Source organism: Corythoichthys intestinalis, chromosome 8, assembly GCF_030265065.1.
Source record: "Corythoichthys intestinalis isolate RoL2023-P3 chromosome 8, ASM3026506v1, whole genome shotgun sequence".
NCBI lineage: Eukaryota > Metazoa > Chordata > Actinopteri > Syngnathiformes > Syngnathidae > Corythoichthys > Corythoichthys intestinalis.
In genome coordinates, this window is record NC_080402.1 from 41,602,377 (window position 1) to 41,620,292 (window position 17,916).

General features: G+C 36.8%; 1 protein-coding gene across 2 annotated transcripts in view; it reads right to left on the reverse strand.

Moving 5' to 3' along the window:
- ccdc85al (coiled-coil domain containing 85A, like) overlaps window positions 1–17,916 on the reverse strand; it is a 35,607-nt gene that overhangs the window by 13,786 nt on the left and 3,905 nt on the right. The window lies entirely within an intron of this gene.

Here is a 17,916-nt window from a genome sequence, read left to right on the forward strand (position 1 = left end):
AGACGACAGAAAAGGGAATAAGAGGGAGGAAGTGATAAAAGAAAAAAAAGTGTTTAGAGTATTGCTTTGACATGAAAGTAACGCCTCATTAATCTAATGATTTAGATATGACGTGCTTGGAGTGCCGTAAAAAGCAAAATACTTCATAAATAAAACAATGATGCAATGCCACCAGATTTCATCAGGGGAACACCAAGTGAGCAAAGTGATATACCTTTGATGTGTTTGTTATAGAACATGAAATATAATTAGAACCTGATAGAAACAACTGTTGAGATATTTTAGGGAATACCTTTAGTTGTTTCGACAAGAACAGATTTTCTCTTCCATGTCGAAGCATCACAAGGCACAAACTGGGACATAATTAACTTTTTAAGTTAGTTCAAAGCAAGTAATTCTGTCTATCATCACATCACATATTATTTATTTTGTGCATAGATGGAAATGCTAAAATGGCAGTTAAAAGGCTCAAGATTGCAGTTTGGGAGTCCTAGTTAAGTCATGCTACTATGAGAGAGAAAATATTGAAGTGCATCCTCAAAAATCAATAAGCATGCACACACACACACGCACACATGCACATCTCCACTCACAAAAATACACACAAATACCCTCTCAGTGTAAAGCTGCAATCAGATATCCTGTTAGCAATAATGTATCCATATGGAACAGGAAGTCTGGGATGTACTTGGCGGCATTAAAAGGAAATGCAGGAGATGGAACAGGAAGTCTGGGATGTACTTGGCGGCATTAAAAGGAAATGCAGGAAATGGGCTAAAAGAATTGCAAATTAAAAAAATAAATAAATAAAAAATAAGTACATTTGTAAAAATTCATATACTGTAAACTTGTCACATCATTTACTGTGTCCCTCCTCACTAGGCAAAATTTTACATATATTGGATATTTTATTAGTGTAGCCGTATTGTACTGTATAAGCGTAGTTATGCACTTTCACAACCAGCACATAAAAGGATGTTGTTAAAATAATGAATAAACAATGGTTATTACCGTGCACCTATTTTATGGCGCTGAACATGGTTTCGGCATGAGGAGTCTTAAAAAAAAAAAAAATGTATAGAATAGAATACAATAAAATAATCCCTCTTTGCTGCTGGTAGCCTATTAAGGGGGAAAAAAGTCTTCACTCTCTCACCTACAACAGTTTCCTCACCATGAGTCTTTAATCATGTTTTCAGCACACTTCTTCTCCTTGGTTCGCTAACATCTCCCATTAAAGATTCATAGCACTCTTGTGACCGCATAGTTTGCTAAAGATTCCTCAAGCCACCTTAAATACGCCAACTGCACCTTCCTGCCTGTCAGTTTATCATCACGCAGGCAGTGAAATAAAGCAAGACTGCACCAAGATATACATACAGTATGAAAACTCCTTTCGAAGGTCAGAGGCCTACAGATATTTGCATTATTTGTGTATTGCAAAGGGATATTAGCATAGTATATTTTTCTGCATACGTAACAGCAATAATAGACACATATTTAGTATTAAAAAGAAAATGCATCTTTAAATTCACACAATAAATCTACAGCTGATTCGAAAGGAGAGTGGACACATCCACTTGCTTCATCCAAGCAAAATCTACTGTAGATAAAATGGGTGTGGTCTGTTCGTATGATGCAGATTGCAGAGTAGAACGATGCCTGAACATAATCAAGTGGATCAATAAAGCAACTTCAAGAATGAAATCAATGCACTTACTATGAATGACTGAAGCTTATGAATGATGGTAAATATCACCATTCATCAATGCTTGTGTTTGTCTTTATTTGGTTTACGGAATACTCCCCTAAAATATAGTTCATGATGTACCATTTGCTCGGAGCAGATGGTACATTTGAAAAATAATTTAATAAATACTGTATATGTTCCAAAACTGCATTTTATCACCTTGACAGGTTTAAATTAACATATTAATTAAGCGGTGGACAAAAAAATTCAGTGAGAGACATTTTTTTTGTTTGTTACCATTACTAGGACAGACAAAAAAAACCAACAGATAACATTTGGCAAACGTGCGGCACTCACAAGACAGAACATAGTACATACTGTTAAAATTTTCTATTATTATTTTCATTTTATGCTAGAGACTAGACTAGAAAATTGGTCAAATCTGCAACTTACATTAGAATCGCACCAAAATGTGATTAGACATCAGATCACATTTACATCTCATAGTTTTATGGAGATTGGCTGAGACTAAGGTGTTGTTTGTGCAGCAAGGTTTTTAATGAGAGGGAGGGGTGAACAACTTTTGGGCACCTGGAGAGGATGTATGTAATTTAAGAAATACAAATATAATAGTTATTTTGTTAACCCTATCAACACAGTCTACTTAAACGAGGATTATTCAAATCAGCTTTCTCTCGCCCTCCCTAAAATATTCTGGAGGCAATGCATTGTCTCTTTTTCTAGTCCAAAACTCTAAAAGTTCCAGTAAAGTGGAAACAAATTATGTATGTCTTGTAGATTTGGCTCATTACACAGGAGAGTCATGTTAGCAACCCTGCCAACATTGAATGATTAAAAAAATGTGACTTCAAAAATCATGAAATACGCCTTTCTCTGGCATGCAGTGGGCGAGTCTGCTGAATATGTTGTAACTGTGCTGTGTTATATGTTTGTCTATCAAATACATGTCACATAGCTTATCCTTACAATTGTCACGGCAGGGCTGTAGAGCCTATCCCAGCTAACTTTGGCCAGGAGTCTCAACCCCCCTGCTATAATGTAACCCCCCTATTATAGTCTACAAGTTTGGCTTCAGTGTGTTTTATTAACTCTATTGCAGATCTTACTAGGCCAAGACGCCTGACTAAGGAAGGACCTACACTAGGAAGGATATCTTTTTGCCTTGTAATTCAAACAATATTTTATACCTCTCCACACTATGTTTAAGGTGCATTTATAAATGCCACGCTCCTGCAAGGGATGCCTGCATTTGCGAAGACTACGCCTGTGCAAAAGGGAGCAGCCTCGTGTACAGTGTTGTCACTAATGCATTACTAAGTAATGCGTTACTGTAATCTTATTAAAGTTAGTTTCCTTAGTGTCTGTGTGTTACTATTTTGTTACTGCCTCATAATGTATGTAGAATGAAGAATATTGTTGTCATGTACGAAGAGCATTTTGAATAGAAGATGCTAGAAAAGTGTTTGCTACGTGTTCGTTTCCATGGTAACCACTCACAGTTACTTCCTGATTTGGTGTCAAGTCACACGCGCTAAGTGTTTTGGGACTGAGAAAGGCGTGTGCCAATGCGGGTGCACGTCCGAGCTGAGTGCAGTCACCTATTGAGATGTGCGAGGGAATGTTGATCTGTGTATGTCTATGAATGAATTTGAGGGTTTTGGAGGGTTCCAGCGTTAGTTTGGACCCCCTACATGCGCGGCTTTCGTAGCTTTGCCGTTGCAACGCCGGATAGTCATCGCTCCAAGTTGGCAAGCGTTGTTAACGTCATATTCGTGTTGGACATTTATGCCGAGAGGTAACGTGTTCGTGTAGCATCTTTGGGATGTGTTGTAAGTCCATTTAAGTGTAAAGTGCTTAGTTGCTGCCAAATTGACCACATGTGTGTACGGCGTACTTCCGGGTTGTGCGTGTGCATCCATGCCGCCCCCACCTTTGTGTTTATTGCACTGTGCAATTCATTTGTGTGTTATTGATGATTGTGCAGTCAGTTTGCGTTGTTTTACATTGGCACTGATATGTTGTTAACTCCTAAACCCTAACCCGTAGTTCAGAATTTTTGACATTAGGCTAATCTTCAAGTTAGCGGGGGTTTAATTGATCGGTGGAGTTGATTTAAACAAATTCCATGCAGTTTTGTCAGTTATTTGTTCGTTTAAGGGCTCCGGAGTGGCTAAGCTAGCGCGGGTCAATGGTGGTTGAAATCAACTCCATCGACTAATTGAACCTCCGCTAACTCGAAGATTAAGCCTTATGTGAAAAATTCTGATCTTCCCCTTTAAATTAATTATCGGAAAGTCAATTACATGCGATGATATTTTTCTGTTGTCATTCTTATCTTGAGATGACAAAGGGAGAAAAATTGTTAAAAAGTAACTGATAAATTACCTTTAAAGTAACTTACTCTGATAAAAAGTAACCAGTAAAGTAACTAGATTACTTTTTTCAGGCGTAATCAGTAATACATTCCTTTTTCAAGTAATCTGTGACAACACTGCTTGTGTGTGACGCCATCGTCTGTGCTGGTCAACTCATAACTGGAAGCTTATAATTTATGGGCGTCGTTCGATGTCTTCTCTGGATTTATTCAAGCGTAAAATATACAAGCTCTTTCAGTTGTAAAAAGAGGAGCAGAAAGCCGCATCTGTACCATTCGCCTCCATTGTTTACGATGCCGTAATGCCACACAAAAAATGGCAATGACGCGCCCCATGACGTCATTTCCATTAGCTCCGGTTTACATGGGTAGCTGGCGGCTACAGTAGACAAGGTATCCGCCGCCTAACAAATTAGCTGGCTCTCCAGCCCATGTAATAAAATATTCGGACAAGAGGTACAATCATGTAGCCGACATGTCATATAGACAAGTTTCTGAGGTACTTCCGCATTTTTGCTCTGGACTTCCGTTTTACACTTTCTCCAACCAAAACAACAGTGGAGCTGAGGCGGCATTACTCATCAAAATCCCTCAAAAAAGACAATTTGGAAATGTCGCATCCATCTGCCATCATCACAACATGGAAGGACAACTTCATGTTGTCCTTCCAGGGCTAGGAGGGCTAAGAGTCGCCACAACCAAATAGTTTTCTATTTTATTGATTTAATGGCAGTGGATGGAAATGCAATCAGGGACCTGAAAATCTCCAAAGTATCCAGTTGAATGTGTCCCAATAAATGAATATGGGAATTTTGTGTTCATGAACGCAGATGTGGAACTAAGACAGTACCACCACAAAGCAATAAGATATACATTTATGTTCAAGTTGACAACAATTCTGTGTGTTGCGTCACAGCTGTGACATCATTAGCTTTGCATTAGCTTCAACGATAAAGACATGGGGGAAAAAAACAGTCATCTACTACAAGTCATACACAGGTTTTTTACCCTAAATGCATAAATTGAAGCGTTACACGTTTTTTTGTTCGTTTGTTAACAGGTGGAAAACGCTGTTAGGAAAGAGAAGGCAACTTGATGTGCCTCACAACACTTACCTTGATGGACATACAGTACATCAAGAATACGTGCATTCTACCTTGATGATGGAGAGCTCGATTTATGCTCCACCTTCGTTAAAATTTTTCTCATAATTTTATCATTTGTGATTTATTGACCTGTTTTGCACATGCACCAATCGCTTTAAATAAAACAAGAAATGGAATCATGTTGTTCAAACGTTTTATTGCGATCAATATCTGCAATAAAAAAGAATGACATACTATTTGTATTTATATGTACATGTGTGATGAGCTCATAATAATCATAACAGATGAACAATACCTTGTTGTATTTCCTTGTAACCACAAAATCTGTGTCAGCCCTTCTGCATTCGGCAACTGTAATATTATTTGTAATTTTGCCTCATTTTGGTCACTTAAGTGGTCGGCATATCAATCTATACTTCATGTTAACACAGGCTGTACAGATTATTAGAATTTTGTCCATGAACGATCAACGAAGCGATAAGGATTAACGCATAACACAGAAAGTCCTGGAGCTTCATCTACGTCTAGCTGAATCCATTTTTGGAGATTCCGTGGGTTCATCTGGTTTGATTTTGCAGTTTAAACTTAGTCTACACACTGTTTACTTCATCCGCACTTTCTGTTTTTATGTCTAAACCGGAAGTTCATAGCAGAAAAGGACAAAGATGGCACCGCCTATGTTTCCCTCAGGAAAATTGTCTATAGTATAATAATTTGAACATTTAAGGCCATTATCTGTCCTAGTGTAGACGTAGCCTAAGAGGTATATTGGCTTAAACTGTTTTTTTTCACTACATGCCCATGTCATAAGATTGCATACTGTAATCTTGTTACAGAATGCATACTAGTTATACACAAGAACCCCTTTCAGTATAACTCAATTTCCAACTAGAACTGCACTCTCTGAGACCAGACTTACCCCTCAGCAGCCATATTCAGAGAATCCCCATATTTCTGACCTCTGTGACCATGTACCCTTTCTTTTCTCATCATATCACCTACCCTGTAAATTCAAATTAAAATAGGTTAACCCATTATCAAACTATTTGCAAATTCCTTTTTGGAGCTCTGTGACCCTTGCCCTCATTACCCCAAAATGTTATCATCTCTTTGTTTCGTATTATAAACATACCCTGCAAATTTGATTGTAATCTCTATATTCATTCTTGAGTTATCTTGACCACAAAAATGCAAACAGACGAACATATAGAGCTGAATTCATAACCTCTGCCTTCCATAGGTTTCACCTACTTGCACAGGTAATAACACCCTCCAAAACTGTACTGTGTATGGTTCCTTATCGAGTAAAAACATGTTTTTGTTTCAGTTTCAGTTGGTGAATTTAAATTATGGGTGGGTGTCAATGGGAAATTAGATTTAATGTGATGTGAGATGTGTCAAGCAAAAGGGTTTCAGTGTCGGTCAGAGCCAGAGTGGATACATAACATGATTACCCCAGAATAATATGTAGCTTAAGGTCTTTCTCGGCAAAGCCCTTCAAATTCCTACACACCAAAAGGATAGTGTACATGGGATTAACTTTGAAGGTTATGTCCCCTCACATACGTAGTTGAAGATGATTCAGCATATGAAGTATTTAAAGATGATATAATCCAACAATTTAAGATATTCAATCATATTTGGGATGATATTTAAGATCAATAGTTTAATGAAAATAAATAAAATGACTTTCCTTCAAGGGTGATGAATGACTGATGACTGATATAAGAAAATCGTTTACAAACTGGGTAATCAACTTGTTATTGATGTCAGTAAACACATGAAGCAGGTCTCCTCAGGGCCGCTTATCTCTCAATCTTCTTTTATCTGTCAAGCGTCTTCTCTGCTATTCTCTCAATTTATGGGATCAATGCAAGGTAATTTCACATGACCATTCTTCTCAGATCTCTGAAAATGTGCCACATAAATTATTCAGGCTGGACAAGAAAGCCCATGGAGATGCAGGATGGATCAGTGACCTTCCGATAGGGAGAAGTCAGTCAGATTGGCAGTTAGACAGTAATTCAGGAAGTATGGTGTATTGTCCTGTTGCTAACAGAACAACTGGAGTTAGGATGCCTTAGTCACATGTGTCATGGGCATCGTTGGGCATCGAGCATCGATGGAAACCGGTTCTAACAGTCCGATGCTCCTGGAATCGTTCGAAATTTTAAATTTCGATTCCTCGTTTAGATTTTTAGTTTTTAAAAAATTGCTCGAATTCAGAGACTGATATTTATATACAAATTAAAATTAGCCCTGTGTGAAGTTCATTTAATCTAAAAAATACATCGTGAAGTTAAGACTTTAACATAGAATATGTTTTTTTCTTTTACCCTGCATTTTTTTACCCTGCCTCTTAAAAGAATCGGAATCGAGAATCGTTCGGAACCGGGATCGAAACGTGAAATCGGAATCGGAACCGTTCAATTTCAAACGAACCCTAGTCAGGGGTAGCTGCAGTCATCAGGGCAGTTTCCAGATTCTACTATAGAGAATTTTAAGTCACCATAACTCATACATGAGGTAGAAACATGTAAGCTATTTGTATATGTTAGGTCACTGTATAAAATAGGTGTCTATTCACTGCCTATGTCAGTAGAATAACAGCCTTCTTCCATTTGTTATAATTTTGAAAGCATATTGTTTATTAAGGCATTTCATGCATTTTAGAAACAATGCTGTTATACATGAACACTAGGTCATTGTTACGTTGTACAAGACACACTAAAAGCTATGGTAACAGAGGTGTGATAAACTTTCCAAAGATATCACAGCTCATACAAAGTGCCCAATAATTGTACTGAGCACTTTGTATGAGCTGTGATTTGTGATTTGATTCGAGCTCTGATAACTATTCCATTGATGTGAATGATACTGATATTCTCAGAATGGTATAATATAAAGCAAATTTAAATAAAACCTTTTTTTCAATGCTGTTGCAGTCACTGTGTTGAGAAAAAAAATGTATCAGAAAAACTTAAGCTAAATCAACAATAAAGTGAAATCACAATAAATGAAAGAATGCTATACTAATATAATTATGTTTACTTTTCACTGTTGTATCACTGTGTGGGGAAAAAGTAGACTGTGAACAGATGAGAGCACAAAACTCGCAGAACTAAAGTGGATAATTGGAGCCTGGTTGGCAGATCAAGCATGAGAACACTGTGTTTTGTGTGTGCAGTTCTTTTGCTTCTACATTTTTATGGACTCATTCAAAATCATTCTATTGGAACTATTTCTACACTTGTGATATTGCTATTCCACAGAATATCATAATGATCTCCCATAACTTTGTGTCAATACATTTTTACCCAAGAATGTAACAAAAATATTTAAGTACAGTAAATTAACTAAATAAACAATATAAACTTATTATAGTACTAACAATATCTATAAAACCAATTGAAACAATATTCAATCTAAAAACTACCGAGATTTATTGTGAGAAGCGTCACAAAAGCTTGCAAATGTATGTAACCGTCAACTTCCACATGGGTCGATGTTGTCTGTAATATTGGCAGAGATTAAATATTTCAGCCGACGTTGCAAGATGAACTTCTGTTTTACGATTTTAATATGCGAGCAACCGACACAACTCGATACTAATGAATAAAGCATGATACAGGGCACGCCATGGGGAAAATGAAGAGTACGAATTCCTGCTGCATTGTTATAGTATTTCATGTAAATTTTAAAATACTTTGCTACAGAAGTACTATATTGGAAATTAACAAATATAATGTAATTATTTAATCCATTACACAATAAATTGCAATTACCTTTATGGTTACTTTAGGTGTATATTGTACATATATGTTCATGTAGACTGTATGTATGCCTCTGATGCACTGTTTGTACAAATATTATAAAAACATACAATCGGGTAATAATGGGGCACTACAGTGGAATAGCACTTAACATGTCTGCCACACACAGTGGAATAGCACTTAACATGTCTGCCACACAGTTGAGCATGTATAACAACATGTACAGTATGTTAGTTGAATTAAATACATTACACTGTCCATAAGTGAATCTGACTACAAGATATGATGGTTGAAATTGGGCGTTGTGATGGACCAGCCACCAGTTCATGGCATACCTAGCATCTCACCCACAGTCATCTTGGATCACCTACAGCGCACCTCCATGACCTTCATGAAGACAAGTCATAAATGGATGGATGTTTATGTCGTAACTCAAGAAAATGTAAAATACTAAATAAATAATACTACAGGCATCCACCCTGCTTTCCTGCTGAAAACCAGCATACTGTGCATAAAGTACCAAACTCCACTCTGCAGTTCCAATTCTCCTCCACTCATCAACTGATCATATGATACCGGAACACTGACAGATTGCAAGATGGCACATACATTCTACTTAACTCAACTTTTCATGGCACATACATGAATACGGTTGCTGCTGGTGACTTTGGAATAGACAGACAGTTACCCTCCGGCGCAGTCATGCCCTGCTAAATGACAGCTACGTCTAAACTTCCAGTTAATTACCTGGCCTAGCAAGCTAATTTCTTTTCAGCTCACTGAGCCATTCCCCAGTGGCACTGTTTAAAAAGGACAAAGACCCTTCTCCAGTCCACTAGGTTTGCGTGTCTACCGAATGACTGGGGTTACTGTGAAACATTTGTCACATACCTCAGGGGCTTGTGCTGGAGTGATGCTAGTACACGGAGAGCTGCCTGCTTCCTAACTCACATAGTTACTAGAGTCAGAGTATTTGGAAGCATCCTTCCATTCTTGATGAGTTCATGTATTATGAATGGATTGCTGCTTTTCAATTTTATTCTCAACATCAAATCTTTTCATTCTAAAGAGATGCATTGACACTGCGTGACAGTATATAATTTCTTTTTTGACTGAATCTGAAAAATTCAACACTTATAGTCACTATTATGATCATTATTCAGCTTCACAAAATTTTCATATGTTTAAGACTAGAATTCCAGTTGACAATTGCCAGGAAGTCGAACTGGCATTTACTAAGGGTGTAATCACCAATTCTGTGATGATATTGATTCTTTGGACAACGATACAATATTTGTTGATATTACGAAGTCTTCCATGATTCGATCAGATTTGAGGGCCTTTGATGGATTCAACCTGATATTACAGAATGTATATAGTTAACACAATCTGTTAAATTTCATCTATAACAATATTTTTTGTGTGTGTGTGTGTTTTTTTACAAATGTTGAAACAATTTATACATTCGAAAGATAACCATTCTTCTTAACAAAAGTTTAAAAGACGTCGATGTTGATTGATGTTTTGCATTCCCATCAATTTCAACACGTTATTGCTTAACCAATCGATTTATCGATACAGATCGACCTATCATTACGCTCCTTGTATTTACCACAAAGAAAAGAAGACGTGTTAATATTTCTTTTAACACACGTCTTCTTCTTCGAACTAGCTGCTTTTTGATTTAAAATGACACTGATCTGCATCTGTAGTCATGAACAAAATTCCTAATCACACCCTCCATGGCTTAATAGCTGCTTTAATGGCTTACAGACAAGGTTGTTGGGGATAATTCATCTCAGGTGTGATTACAAATTCACAAATGCCAAGGTAGCAGTTAAAAGTAACATTTAGATAGACATCCTCCTTGAGAAGTGAAGCTTTCTCTTTACTGCATGCAAATGATGTACACAAAGAATTTAAAAGTAAAATTACCTGCAGCAACCTCTGTGATTTGTTTTTAATGGAGGTGTAGGTAATAGAAACACAACATTATGTGCTTGGGTAAGACAATCTAGACAATATCATGCATTTGCTGCAGATTTGGAGCATTGTACAGAAGCGTATTGATGTCACACAAGAACAAAAATATTCAGTGTCACGCCCAATCGTGGTTTCTTATTTAAACAAAATAAAATACACATTTCAATACAAGTGTAATGTTATCAGTTGATATATTTGAACAATTTTAAAGTGATCTTTGTCAGAGTTTAGCATGATGAATTTCACGTGGCAACAGAATAAATGTCGTTCGCATTAAAAGGTGATAAACTTTTTATGTTTAAAATAACAATGTTGACATTTTAACAATATGGGTTGAATTCTAGAATGTGCTATATTTCACATTATAACAGGTGCAAAACACAAAAAAGGAATTCTTTGCATTTTAGGTCACTTCTGGAGCTAAAAACTGGACTAGCTAAAGATGTGCTTTGGGCAGGGTCATAATCAAAGTGACGTCAAAATGTCACAAATGCCCAACATGTTTTTAAAGACACACTCATGCTACACTAGTACACCCAGCTCGGCACAGAGTGTTCAGGAAAATTCTCAACCAGCTACAGTGAAGTTTGCGGTGGTATGAAAATGAAGATTTGTTGCTTTTGGCGCAGCTATGATCAATGCCTACGAAAATAGAGCCCTTGGGATTGTTTTTTTTTCAAAGTATTACAAAAAAAAGTATTGAAGTTCGGAAGAAATTAATTTGTATGAAAACAAACTACCAGTGACTTGAACCAGAGGGAACTGCTTCATTATGTGTGTCAAATTTGTAAGTATAGACTTCATTATGATATTGACAGGACACGGGGCGTGGGGCCGATTAATAGGGGGCCTATCTCCGTCTAAGCCAGTACTTCTCAAATAGTGGGGCGCGCCCCCCCAGGGGGGCGCAGAGTGATGCCAGGGGTGGCGCGTGTGACTTCGGGGAACATGCTTTTTTTTGGCCGTACTAGAATAAAGTGTACTTGCACATCCACTCAGTGGGTGGCAGTGGCGCTCTCATTTTCAAAGTGAGCGCAGTATTTTTGAAGTAAGCAAGAGCACACGGAAAGGACTCATGAAGAGTTGGAGAGCTGTGCGCCGTTTTCAAAAGCCGTTTTCCGGCCGGACTCACGCAGCGACCCACTGTCTTCTCCGGTTCTCACGTGTCCGCCCGAAAGGTGACATTTTCGGCTTGGGATCGTCACGACGACCGCCCTCACCCACGGTTCTCCCTCGGCCGCCGAGAATGCGCTTTTTTCGAGCCGTTTGCCTTTTGGCTTTGACATTTAATACAGTGGTAGACGAGGAAAGACCACTGTTTACTGTGTCTAAAAATGATTATAGCGGACAGCCGGAAGCCAAATCAATTAAGACGCCACTTAAAGACATTAGACCTCAATCTCATTGATAAGCCGCTTGGTTGTTTTTCAGCGAAAACGTGCCGAATATTGCCAACAATCGCCCTGCTTTGTCAGTGTTATATCAGTAAACCAGTGAGCACTGTTAGCATGCTCAGTGCAAAATTACCCCACATCATTGCAAACTGGAGGTGTGCTTTTTCCCCCTTCTATTCAGTTCCGGTTTTTCGATCAAATTTTTTGGCATATTGTCCTCATGAGTTAATGTTTCTAATCAATTTGAATTTGTTATTATTTACTGATTTTATTTTTCAGTATCAAATGGTCAAAAATGTACCTTGAGTGTATTTTTACAGTTTGGATGTGACTTTTTTTTTTTTTTTTTTTTTTGTAGTTCAGGCAAATTGATGCGCGTTAAGTCTTTTCTGTTACAAACAAAACAATGTTAATAAAGTTGTACTTTATAAGTTGATCTGTTATTTTCTCTAATAGAAAAAAAGGATACAATGTGAGGCAGAGGCGTACTTTTAATAGTAATATTATAGACAAATGATACTATTTACAGAGTTTGGGGGGGGCGCGAAACATTTACGTCTTCCTTGGGGGGGCGTAGCAGAAAATAATTGAGAAGCACTGGTCTAAGCTGACCAAGTGGAAACACAGACAAAGAGCTTTTTACATTGAAAATTATTGTGAATAAATGCGCACATCCCTCAATTCTTTATAGATATGGACATAAGACAGTCTCGATTCTTGGTTAAAAGCCAAAAAAAAACACACAAAAAAAAAAAACGGGCAGTTAGCATTTATTTTATGTAAATTTATCGAATGTGCTGCTAGTCTTTAAGTCACAGTGGTGCCTCCTTACCACAACAAAGAGCTTTTTACGTTGAAATTGTTGTGAATAAATGCTTAAGTCCCTGAATTCTTTATAAATATGGATGTAAACCAGTCTCGATATTTGGTTAAAAGCAAAAAAAAAAAAAAACGGGCAGTGAGCATTTATTTGACGTAAATATGTTGAATGTGCTGCCAGTCAAAGTCACTGTGGCGCCGCCTTACCAAAGAGCTTTTTACGTTGAAATTCTTGTGAATGAATGCTTAAATCCCTGAATTCTTTATAGATATGGACTGAAACAGTCTTGATTCTTGGTTAAAAGCAAAAAAAAAGTGCATTTACCATTTATTTTACGTAAACATTACAAACGACGACGCCAATGCCGTAATAGCTAATTTCTCCCATTGATTTTTTTTTTCACAACGTTTCAAAATGCATGCATGGTACCAAAAATGTAATAATTACCTTGAATGCAGTACAGCTTTCATACTTTTTCAACCTAAAGCGGGTGTTAGATCGCTGTGCGCGTGTGTTTGAGAATAATTCCTCTTGATGTGGAGAGGGCTCCTACTTGAAGGCGAGGTGCAGTGTTAACATGTAATTATGAAGTCTTTGGTGGAAGTAAAAAAATTAAACATCTTAACATGATATGACTTATCACTTCTGGTTCAGCTCACTAGCAGTCCTTTTTGTCTCTTGTAAATAAAAAAATACTAAATACAATAAGTACCTATTAAATTTATGATGTTATAACCTGAAATCTATCACGTTATAATGTGATATTGACTTATTTTTATGTGACAGCAATACGGGTCGTTGACTCAACATTGCAAGCGGCAAAGCTGACATAATAGCTGTACAAATGAGGCTTTCTGTTAATAATATTAATCCATTAGAGTTGCAGCAGCCAAACGCTTCTGTAAATCCTTTCATATGAACAGCTGTGACAAACATTTGGGTTTCTTCGTGAGTCGCTGAGGATGAGACACCCCACAATTTATCAGGGAGGACTTCCTCCCAACAAGTAGAGGGGAAATGGACAGAGTAGAATTGGAAGAAGAATGAAATAAGTGAAGAAGGCGGTAAAATGGATGGAAGGGATTGGTTTGGGGGGGGGGGGGGGGGGGTTAACCAGTAATCCACTCAAATACATATTCAATCCTCTTTCCTTGGCTCAGCCTGCCAATCAGTACATCCTCCAGTATCTTCCAGAAAGAGTGCTTTGTAATCATTTTCCATCTCAATCTAACAGCTGTTTTTAACACTGCAAACCAATTAGGATGCCGTAAAAAGTGAGCAAAAAGCTTAAACCCAGCAAACAGGGTGAACTATAATACAGACGAAAAATGACAATTACATTTTACAGGACATTTTACAAGTTAAATCCAATACTGCTACCAGCACATTATGTGATCAAGACACAATAAATTTAATTTGAATAAGGTAGTCTTCATTGAGCGCCAGCGGGGAAATTCAGGTATTACCAAAGTTCAAAATAGTGTATAAAACAGTTTAAAAAATAAAAAAAACATGATTAAAACAAGAGGCAATCTTGAATTCCCCGGTATCTTTTTCCTTTTGACAGACCTGTTCAATAATAAACTAGCAATTAGAAGAAGAATTAGTCTTGTTTCCTTCTATCGCTGGAAAGACCTATTCATAAAACTGGATCGCCTATGAGGAAACACCATTTAAGAAAATAATTAGAAGCATAATGCAGTTCTATCCATTTTCCATGCTTAAGCAGTCAGCCAGGAGAGGTTAAGCAAAAGACCAAAAAAAAAGTCAGCCTACTTAACTGGTTCTCGATCAACATTTTTTTCCCTATCTCCTGTGCATCGCCTCCTAACATCTGCAATACGACCTCTGGCCTTGACGCACCGTCTGAGTGTTGGCCTCGAGTGAGTGAAGGTTTTAGAAGTAGAAGCAATAAGGGAAAAATCTAAGCATTTTGGAACCAGGAAGTCCTAGCGGAAGCCTGCCTCCTGGCTAAAATAGGCCTATTCCCTGCTAAGGAATCCAGCTAATGCTGGTTTCTGTACCAGCTAGACCAGTACCAAAACACAAAAAAATCCAGTAAGGTTCTTCTGAATTTGTTATGTTTTGGTACTGGCATTGCTGGTATAGAAACCAGCATTTACTGTATTTCTTGACAGGGTTTGCATGCAGAAACTCACGAAACCCCCGTTGAAGTGGAAGTTTCAAGTAGGTAAATAATTTATGTTATATAAGAAGATGAAATGTGAAATAACTAGCGCTGTCAAAATTATCACGTTAACGCGTGATAATTAATTTTTTAAATTAATCACGTTAAAATATTTGACGCATTTAACGCACGTGCCCCTCTCAGATTAAAATGACAGCACAGTGCAATGTTACTTGTTACTTGTGTTTTTTGGAGTTTTGTCACCCTCTGCTGGCGCCTGGGTGTGACTGATTTTATGGGCTTAAGCACCCATGAGCATTGTGTAATTATTGACATCAACAATGGCGGGCTACTAGTTTATTTTTTGATTGAAAATGTAACAAATTTTATTAAAACGAAAACATTAAGAGGGGTTTTAATATAAAATTTCTATAACTTGTTCTAGCATTTATCTTTTAAGAACTACAAGTCTTTCTATCCATGGATCGCTTTAACAGAATGTTAATAATGTTAATGCCATCTTGTTGATTTTTTGTTATAATAAACAAATACAGTACTTATGTACCGTATGTTGAATGTATATATCCATCTTGTGTCTTATCTTTCCATTCCAACAATAATTCACAGAAAAATATGCATATTTTAGAGATGGTTTTAATTGCGATTAATTATGATTAATTAATTTTTAAGCTGTAATTAACTCAATTAAAATTTTTAATCGTTTGACAGCCCTAGAAATAACATACTTGCTGTAAATTAAGAATGATTATAGTCTGCGTCTCTATGCTATGTCAAAGGCATCACATAAATTGCCAACACCGATGAGCTTCGCACTGACACACCCACTCCACAGATGGCCAATCAGGGCAAAGTGTTTAAATTTAAATCTTGAATATTCAGTTCCTGTGCCAGATGCATATCAATAAGAATCAAACTTTTGCAGAAACCCATACCAAGACGACTACCCAAATAGCTGGAAAAATCATATTAGGACCTTTCAATGAAAACTGTCATGCAAACCTTATTAATAAAACAAACATTAAAGGAACAATTATTACTTGTAGATGAAATACAAAATAATACATTTTGTTTTTTATCTTATTCAACAGTCAAATAATTTCTTTATTTGGTGCGACTGACAAATGGCCTAAACACATTTGTATACACAATCACTGACCTAACAAAGGCCTTTTTTTCTTTTACCCTTACCCTTTTTTTTACAAGTTTTATGTTTTTTTTGTTTTTTTGTTTTTTTTATTCATTGCTGCACCGATCATTTCAGCAGCTTAAGTTAATATGCAGAAAAGGGGTTGTGTTTCCTGAAGAATAACACATGATGAAGTGCAAATATGCTATAAGATTTAACTTTTTGAGACAGTTTATGGATGACTATTTATAGAAAGAATAATAATCTAGAATGTAAAACTTTAGCCCGTTATATTAGATTATGTCATTTGTATTTCTTCTGATATCACATGTTGTTTAATTGCTAATTTTATTACGAGAATACTGCTTTTGTAGTTCTCCAAATCATTAGATGCAATACACTTTATTATTATTATTATCATTATTATTATTATTATTATTATTATTATTATTATTATTATTATTATTATTATTATATGGGCCTTTTTGGTAATTCTTGAACCCTCAAAAACCTTATCTATAGTGTCTTTTGTTTTCAGATGAGAGAGTGGGATAGTCCTCCTCATGCTTACGTACTAATCAAAAGTAGTACGTGGGTGTGAACTTGTTCTTTTTGCTGCTAAAAAAAATGATAGCTATGTGTGATAAGCTTTGCAGGCGATGCAGAGCAGAGGTCAGAGTGTTATTTTTTCCGGGAATTTAAAAGGCTTAAACTTGTGCACTATTGAGTGCCACATGAACATGAGACTTTCATTTGTCAACGACAACACAGCTACAGAGAAAGCCATCTCATAAACACAAACACGCACACACAAGTTCATAAAATTGAAATAATACTGTGCAAAGAGCTTATGGGATAATCCCAGAAAGTGGAGTGTACTACAACGACATAGGAATTAAATTCCTTCTTCATCCAAAAAAAGAACATATAAGGGTGGGTCAGCGGATGACACACACAGACAGAGAATCGACAGCTTTCAATAGATGGGCCTTGGTCACCCAAATATTTTTTTTTAAAAAGTTGAGAAATATAAAATTGCAATTTCTGTTGAAGTCATTTGTTTTGTGTTGAACTGTTGCTTTCATTTTATTTAACATCTGAGGTAATTGATCCATCTCAAGGTTCCTTCTCAGAATTTTTATGTCAGTGCTGGAAGTCAAGAACTAAGTGAAAATATTGTTGTTTACTGCTGTGTATTTGACAGGCCAGTGGAAACAGAACAGTCTCAGATGAATCATGCGCTTGTTAGATATGCCAGCACAGTGACTGAAAAATAACCATTATACAATATGACTTTATCACATCTCACCTATCATGGGTGAGTAATGACTCACTCATGATAGCAGGCTTAATAAAGTACATATGGACCTGGATAAAAACTATCGGCGCACATGACTCTGTTTTTGCCACTTGCAAATCACCAGACCTGAAAGCCAGTAATTGTGTTTTGTATTTACATTCTACACTTTAGAAGTGATCT